Genomic DNA, 9,542 nt, shown 5'->3' on the forward strand with positions numbered 1-9,542 from the left:
TTCTTGGTACACGTTGGCAGTAAATATTAATTGCGTGTAAATAACTACTCGTTAATTTATTTTATTTAACGAATAGTACATTTGTATAGCTGTATAGACACCTTTGTATAGGCCGCAGAACTCAGGAAAGGTGCTTTTTAACACGGCAGAAATTTTGCCATTTAAAAAGCGTGCTAACCGGGGATTTCGGTTAATGCGCCAGAGCGGTGAAAGAAAAACAACAGAATCGCCACACCTTTATATAAGCCGTTTGGCTCAAATCGTCAAAGAAAAGTAGCGGTTAATAGTCCATATTACGAAATTACGATATTACGATAATTAGTACTCATATTAATTCGGTTGGCTTCGTTCGACCGAATGGAAAAAGCAAGACCGCTCTATAATTTATTTACCGTTACTACACATATTAATTCAGTTCGCTTCGTACGACCGAAATTCGTACCACGATTATACTGCTCATATTTGGGAGTTATCGGTGACTCAATATATCGAGAAGACAACTCATACTATTAGCATATCAGTATTTATCGTCCATCCCTACAATGAATAGCAGGTTACATATTATAATAGAGGCGTGTACTAACCGGAGATTCCCGTTAATGCGCCCTAGCGGTGAAAAAAACCACAAAATAGACACGCCCTTATATAAAAGTAGCGGCTAATAGTCCGAAAAGTACGGTACTCTATAAAGCGGACAGACAGATACACAGATAGATAGACAACGATTGCCGTTTATATAGTAGATTTACCATAATCTGTGTACCTATTTTTTAGCAAATTGTGATGCTACAGACTTCCCCGATTGGGTCAGCATGCTCCTAGCGTACTCTTCATCTTCTACCTCTGATAGAGAGTGCCAGTTTATATGTGCAGCCCTACTTATTGACCTTATTAACCTGTCTCATCTCTCTATGGAGACCAACCAGAAGTCACAACATATACACAGACAGCCGTCATTAGACAGCGAGGCGAACGCCGCTCTAGTGGCTGTCACAATCCAACCACCTTTTCCTAAGCGTTTGATTGACAGCATTCAAGTGAAACTAGAGGTCGGTTGTTTAGATTGACACACCTTGCAGCTTAAGGATTTACTTTTCAGTTAGAACTAGATGTTAGTCTTGTGGCTTGACATGTCTCCTAAACACGAAGCTTACATTTCTCTGATGCTAAATCTTTATTTGTCAGGCTTCAATTGTACTTTGTTGTCTAAACACTGCGATAACACCAGCCGATTTCATGCCGATTGTCTAGACAATTCGGTTCACTGGCCGATAATCGTCTCATGTGGAAAAATCAAACAAGTCTGCGACTGATTTAGTTCAGAGAGAAATTTTATCGAGCTGTGGTCGAGTCTAGACCAATTTTCGATTTGAGTTGCCACTGAAATTACTTTCACAGCGAATCATGCATTGTCATTTAAAGTGAATATCATATTTGGTTTCACATTTGTACACATTTTCGTCATGGCTTGAAATACAGGTAGTAATTCTGTTGATAGCACCCCAGAAGGTTGCCGCAAACAGAATCATTGCTCAGGTTCAATTATCATACCACCGGTATAATGATTGAAGCATCTGTATTTGAAACAGATGATGTTAGCAAAGGATGTGATGCTTCATATAGTTATCCATTATTAGTGATTAACTGGACAGTGCAAAATAATTAATAAACTTGCTAAAAATGTACATGAGAAATTTCGTAGAAAACAGTCAACAAAATGTAAATCTTGACTCACTAAAAATATTTCAGCTAAAGTTATCTCACCATGCAAATAAAAATGGCAAGATTGCCCACTTGTGAACCAAACTCCGCCTCGTGTAAACGGAAAAAATCAGGCTGATAACTCTTATAAAATCGTTAAAATATCGGCCACAACAGCTGTTTGCAGCTGAACGCAGCTTTAGATTCATTGTTTTTTGACAGCTTCCATTAGCTCATTAGGTCGTATTCAGCGCCGTTTAGTCATTAGGTCATATTCAGCATCGTCGGTCATTAGGTCATTTTTAGAACTGCGGTAAGTTATATTTGCAGTTCGAAAAATTTTAAAAAGGCAGTATTGCAGATGGTGATAGCTTACATGTCTTTATATGACTAGAGAGCAACCGCGACTCGGTGGTTTAGAACCCCTGACCTCCACACAACAGGATGGGGTTGATTTCCAAAAATTCCACTGGTGATAACAGGAATGGCATTCAACCTTAAATTCCCCTCGCAGTTGAGTTTGTTTCCCATCGCTGAGGCTCTTTTGTCACTAGGCTCGGACATGTCCAGCCAAGATCAGAGAACTATTGTTTGTGCAACAATGTTTTTAAAAACACACACAGCCTCTGCTTGCTGTAAGCTAAGTAGACATACTCTATCTTTGAGTGATTTCTCAGACATATACTTGAGCTCAATTATAGCTGCAGTTTTATTATTCGCAGATTTTGTCTGCTTCTGCCTGCGTGTATACATTATTAAGCAAGTATTAAAAATGATGAGTTGATATCAACTGGATAACCTTTGCTATCGACACATGCAATTCTTCAGTTCATGTTCTCAAAATGACTTAATGAAGTCCAAATCGTGGCTGACTACCAGGTAAATCTATTCTTTTTCCAGGAACACTGTGATTGATAGAAAGACTCAATTACCATATTTATGTGAAATCAGTTAGTTGAAATCTTCAATCTTTTCAGCATTCCATTTGTTGTTGTCAGCAACCTGCTGTGTTCAACGATTGTCCTTTAATTAATTCTACAATAAGTTATCATCAGACTGCACTGTTGATAGTGTAACTGTCTTTAGTGCCCCAATCTGGTACAAGAGGTGTCTGGATTGCTGTCTGGAGTGTCTAAGTTGCTACAGCTCATTGGAACAGCTTAATGCCTGTTCATTCTGGTTGAGTTTGTCTGTTTACATGAAAGTGAAAAGAAGACAACTCCTTCCACCGCTGAGCTGAATTTCATTGCTAATGTGAACCTGTTCCATAATCTGTCAAATACCTGGTTGTTAAACCTTGTGCTGTGCTGGTAATAGGAATTAAAGCTGAGGCTGTGATGCCAAGACAGACACTCACGATGATGCAATCTAAACGTTATGGTTGTGGATTGTATGGTTGTGTGGCCATGCATATTTATGTCTGTGCAGTGGTTGATCATTGAACTATCGCTGTATAACTTGTAGGTGTAGGGATTGAATTGAGTATACTGGTGATTAATTAGGGCGAAAAAATATCAGTGACCTCCGAGGGGTAAAGAACAGCAAAGAAAATGTAGTTGATCTCAACTCAGCGGCATTCACATCGACGCGGTCTGCACATGATAAAAGACTCGCTGTGGTTCGGTTGTGATCAGAAGCACACAATAGTTGACATTTATTCAGTAAAAATAGGAGACATCCGGTAGTGAACTGATGTTCATGAGCGCAGGGTGGTAGACATAGAATGTACGCGGAAAATAGTAGACTTACAATAGTGGGCGCAGAGTAGCGGGGGCAGAGTAGTGAACATGGATTAGTGGGCAGAGAGTACTGGGTGCAGAGTAATTAGCACAAAGTAGTGGACACGGACTATTGAACACAGATTAGTGGCCACGGACTAGTAGACGGGGACTAGTGGACACGAACTAGTGGACGCGAATTAGTGGACACGGACTAGTGGACACGAACTAGTGGACACGGACTAGTGGACATGGACTAGTGGACACGGATTAGTGGACACGGACTAAGGGACCCGGACTAGTGGTCACGGACTAGTGGTCACGGACTAGTGGTCACGGACTAGTGGTCACGGACTAGTGGTCACGGACTGATGGACACGGACTAGTGAACACAAGAGTAATGGAGGTAGAGTAGTGAAAATACAAAAGTAGACAGACCAGACCTCAGATGGTAAACACTCATTATAATGCAGAGATCATCAGAAACGTAATAACAGACATACATATGAGAAGGTTCCTTCTACCATGTTCTACTATTGCAGGATATCTTCATACACTTATGGTCTGCGATAGATGTTGAGAGGCTGCTCTACTCTGAAGAGTGCAGTTTTCTTCTGTCTCGTCTGCTGACTTTGCACGCAGAAGGAAGCAGACGTAAACGTGACATAGACAACCTGCAGAATGTTATCATCAAGGATCTGACCCACAAGGATCATGGTAAGGTTGCAACTAGGTAGTGAACAGTCATGACTCTAGAACAGCCTTTATACAATGAACATTATAAGCTGTGATGTTAACGAGTAGAAATAGTAAAAACAGAGTTGCTGTTTGCACAATGTGATATTTGTGACCTCCATTCTGCTGAGTACAAAGGTTTTCATGATTAGAAAGTGCAACATTTGTTAGCATATTGGCAATAACACTCTTATGCTACTCGTTATTCTTCTTATGCCTTACCTTACCCTAAGTCTACATCTACAACTGGACATTGACGGGTAACTTACCAGTTGTCCAGTACTTGGAATGACTTACCAATATTGATCAGGTACATTGAAAATTCAAATAGTTTTAGGATTGCTTTAAAGAGGCATCTACTTGACTCATTGAGATGGCTTTAGGTCTTAATATGTGAACATTTTTATATTAAGACTAGAAATTCCACTGTCATACAGCCCACGACCAAAGTGATAACGGAAAAAAGAAAGGGTACTGTTGGTTGTTGAAAAAGTAGTTCTCAGCAGGCATTGACAGAGTATAGTATAAATGAAACTTGTTCGAGATGATATAAAATAGATTTGAGGGAGCGCAACTCTAACAAGGTGCAACTAACAATTTATTTTGGAGGTAAATTTGGGTTGAAACCAGGTATACGAGTAATTGGTTAATTGTTGATATTACAATATCTGTTATAAGTATACAGTATCTGTTACAGGTAGTACAGTCTATTCTCCTCTCTTTTGCGTTGTAAAATTTGGTCATTGATAGCTTATCGAGTGATGCGCTCCCTAGCTAAGTTGTTAACCAGTAAGTCATTGATGTTTCGAACTCGAGAGAGAGAGAGCAACAAACGATATTCCAGCGGTCATTTCGTGGTGGCCTATATCAATGACAGCTTTAGCCATGGTAAGACCTTGACTCTTGTGTATTGTCAAACCCTTTGCTCGATCGAGAGGAATGCCTCGTCATAAAGGGGCATTGTAGTTCAGCCCTAGCTTGTACATAAGTTGTAAAGAATTTCGGCTAATGTTTTAAATAATTCAATGAAACCTTCGGTGATTGGACAAAAAAAACATAGGCTGATAAACTGTGTACTACAATTTCGTAACTGTAAATCGGTCTACGCCTCAAACAGTCTACGTTTATTACAGAAACCTTCGAATAAATTCGATTACAAGTAAACAAGGCCATAGGCTGGTGAAATTAGCACGGTTTTCTCATGAAATGCGCACTGCTGAATAGTTCTACTATCTGTCGCACGGCTTTATTGGCGTATCATAGGCCGGTCTTAACTTTTATTAAACCAAGATTTTTAAGCGTTTTGTGGCGATTTTTGGCCAAATTAATCTGTCTATTTGTGTATAATCTGATCAGATGGGTAAGTTTTAAGATACTGTCGACAATTTACAAAGACTTGGTAACACATTTAAATAGGCTTAAATGTGTTTTGTATCGTTATTATACTTTAACGACTCTACAAAACGATGGTTAAATTTGTTGATGAGATTTTGAAACAAGGGTTTGCTACGTTGTTGATGAAAAATTCTTGTAAGTTGTGTGCACATGCATTTATCATAAAAACTCTAAAACTACGCTCCGCTCATTTGGTCGTGGGAAAATTGTCAACTCGGACCCCGCACCTTGATTAGCCCTGCTACTGTGCACGTGGGCCTTCATCACTCCCTATTGTATTATGATTGCTTATTCATATATGTATATTCATTTAGTTTATGTCTCTGTGTGCATCTGTTTTTATGATGAAAATTAACTCAAATAAAAAAAATAAAATCAAATAATCCTGTAAAACCCTTTTATTCTGCTGCCAAAGGTTTTGCACTTTTCGTTTATTTGTATGTATACACCAATTTTTTTAAATTTTTTGTTACTAAATGTGTGCATCATAGTTACTAGCAATAATCTATCTGCTCTGCACTAGCCTAAAAACTCACCAGTATACATTAATAGAATTGAGATGAGACAACTCCAAAGACAGAACTGAGAGGAAAACTAAGGATAGTCTAGCTGAAAGTGTCAGAACGAACTTGTCCATATTTTATGAAACAAGCAGAGAATTAAGTAATGCGAGTGATTGATGGGACTGAAGTCACCTGTCACAGTATCAACTATTGTTAATATATGTCTGTTTAGGAATTGGAGAGTTGAGAGGTTTTCTGTACTCTGAATAAGTGCTAATGATAGTTTCACACATTTCTATGTGTATTATGGACTCAGAATAAAAAGGTTCGCCATATTCACAGATGGCACTTTCAGTAGTGATGAAAGATATTTTAGGTAGTTCAGGTTACACCCTAGAATGCTTACATAGACATCTATTGGCTCTTTATTTCCTTGTCATCTACTGTCACTATACCTGCCATAGCCATTACATTGAACAATTTGAATATCATAAAACAGACTGACATATGATCTAAAAAGTAGGACTACTAATGAATTGTATACTAGCAGAATATGTTGTTGACCATCTGTTACATACTCTTTGCTTGTAGTACGAAGGTTGGAAGCTTACAAAAAGTTTTCTCTGTTCTGGCACCAAACTAGACATCTTCAAAACAGCTCGAGCTATATTCATCATGTGCTCATGGTTAGTGCGTTGGCATGTTTATGTCTATGAAATGTATGCTCTCTTCGTATATCAGGCAGAATGGTTTTTTGTCCCATTCTGTGCACTAGTATGGTTATTTATGACTTTGTCTTCAGTTTATTTATCTGTATGTCTTGGTTGTTCTATGTGCAAGCCAATTGTTGTATACATAAATATCAAAGTGTATTGGTGTATGGTGTCCTTATGTACTAGCGAATGTACATAAGGACACCATTGTCAGTTGGAAAAACAACAATTTGTTGAAACATAATTTTATGCGAGGATTATTGAAGAAGAACAGATCTCAGTTGATCGTTTTTGTATTCTATGATTAACAGGTGTTAATAGTACAGTGCACCCCCGATTAAGGCATTATTGTTTTACAATTTTTACCTTACAATGTAGAACCCGCTGTTTTTTCATCCCTGGTTATGAGATTTTTCGCCATACGACATCAACAAAAATGTTTCTCGAAATTCAACATTGGCGGTTGGTGTGCTGCATACATCAGAGTCACGAAAACACTGATATGCTATTTACCGAAATGCCTTCTACAACACCGGAAAGAGACACAACGCTTTCTCTCCCTCTCAGTTCAGGGTTATTCGTGTTTCATAAGATGATTAATTAAGACAATGCCAAAATTAAAGTTTAGTAAAATACATACTAAAACTTGAGTGTGTGTTTAGTAAGCTAAACTCATTTAAGTTAAATTCAAGGTTTACATTATATTTCTGTCTCGAAGACAAGTGCTCCATATGGTACATATTATACATAGTAATGTTGCATTTTAAATCATAACCACTAATTACACTAAATACACAGAAGTTACTGTAGGTAACTATAGTTACTAAGGTTAACATACTATTTTGTTACTAATTTTTAATATGTACAGTACTTTTATAAAATTAATGCTTTTACCAGAAGGTGTTTGCATTAGATAATCACTATGGGTTTCTATACCCCTTTATACGACATTTCCGCCTTACGATGCCAACACCATAGCAAATTAATGACGTATGGCAAGGGTCTACTGGATAGACATCGCGAGCTATTAGAAAATTAGTAGACAAAAACAGATGTTTATTACAAAAAAAACTATTGACAAGTGTGAGTTGTCGTTTTCCGATGATGTTTCCCGGAGACCAAGCTGGATTATACTTCCCAACTCGTGCTGAGCAGACTGTTCGCTGATGTTCCTGGAAGGCTTCTATTTTCTTTCCATTGACTTTCATCTCATTAACTCTCCTGATATGATCATCCCTCTCTGACCGGCTCCAACCGGTTCATTGTGTCTAGTATACTCATGCCTCTTTTATGTTATACTAGTACCTTGACAGTCCAGGTGCCGCAAAAGATCATCAGCTCTGCGAATAAAGCACCGAGAATAACTAGGAGCACAATTGTTCGAAAATGCCAGAAGGCAATCGATTGATGCAAGTGTTGGGCTAGTAAGCCGAATGGCTTGGGTTCAAATCCCATGTGATGCAATCTTTTACCGCAACATCTAATCGAGGCTTCAGATTGACATGGCTCTTGTTATAGCAAATATTCCTTTTTTGCTCACTCGGATGGTTTAAAGGCAATACTCATATCTCATGTAGATCAATTGTTCAACCAAGCTACTGTATATATGATTGGCAGTTTTTTTGTTTAAACGCTTCTCCGTAGACGAAAGTTTTTAGCCTCTGGAAACTTTCTTATCAAAGAAAATTGCTATATTCGTCTAATTTATTTATGCTGCACCTGAGTTCAGTACTTTTTCAATAGTACTTGATTGTTCCAATAACTGTAATGAGTTATATATATAACCCCGACCAATGAATTTATTGAATGTTCAACTGCTATGAATTCTGTAACAAACGGTTTTGTAACGGTGCACTACTTTATCTGTAAGAATAATGTAGCAGGATATATTCTGCATCTACTATGCTCTATGTATGTATATACAGTGTACATACCTATAGTTTTTTAACAGCATCAGTAATTATTTACAAAAAAGTTTTTGTTTTGAAACGAAAGAAAAAGAAGTGGTAGAAATCAGCAATTACTGAGTGTGTCAAGGTCATGCAGCTGTAACTGCTATAAAGTACTGCTCAATTCCATTTAAATGTTGAATGCTTCTTGTTTTCCATCAATACTTAGGAGCCATTTCGGTTTTTCATCCTTTCAAGCACTCAGAAAATTAACCGAAGAACTCCACTTCACTCAGAGACAGCATCTCTCCAGTGGGGCCAGTCAGTGACATAAACATTACTCTTTATGAATTCCAAAATCAAGCTTTTATTTTTTTATGCAGGTGGTGCTATCATCTCTGGTGTATGAAACTGAGCTCATACAGGAAGTGATACGTGATTGGCTGATACACTCTGTAGAATGTGATGACCTCAACAGAATACTAGAGCCATATCTCATACTCTTACTGGAGTCTGACACGAGTCGCAACAGTGTCCAGCATAGAGGTAGTCTTAACCCCAAATTACTCTTTCCAGCATAGAGGTAGTCTTAACCCCAAATTACTCTTCTTTCCAGCATAGAGGTAGTCTTAACCCCAAATTACTCTTTCCAGCATAGAGGTAGTCTTAACCCCAAATTACTCTTTTGTGTCTTTGAATAACTTTCAATTTATCTTTTAAAATGTTTTATAAAATAAAGCAGCGTCGAAAGGTTTTACAGCTCATTACAAAAAGGTGTTTACCAAGATTTTATTCAGTTGCAAGTTTTTAAGGTTTTTTCCTTTTATCGCACAGATGACCCGCATTAACTAAATGGGTGCTGTTAGCTTTGTTAATAAGATGAAGGTC

At 37.9% G+C, this 9,542-nt stretch overlaps 1 long non-coding RNA gene across 1 annotated transcript; it reads left to right on the forward strand.

The window, feature by feature from the left end:
- The first annotated feature begins 4,069 nt into the window (after nt 1–4,069).
- LOC137408821 (uncharacterized) lies at nt 4,070–9,196 on the forward strand. Its single transcript, XR_010980144.1, has 3 exons — nt 4,070–4,136; nt 6,644–6,738; nt 9,038–9,196. It is a non-coding gene; the product is annotated as an uncharacterized lncRNA (long non-coding RNA).
- The last annotated feature ends 346 nt before the right edge of the window (nt 9,197–9,542 follow it).

Source organism: Watersipora subatra, chromosome 11 (genome assembly GCF_963576615.1).
Source record: "Watersipora subatra chromosome 11, tzWatSuba1.1, whole genome shotgun sequence".
NCBI classification, from domain to species: Eukaryota; Metazoa; Bryozoa; class Gymnolaemata; order Cheilostomatida; family Watersiporidae; genus Watersipora; species Watersipora subatra.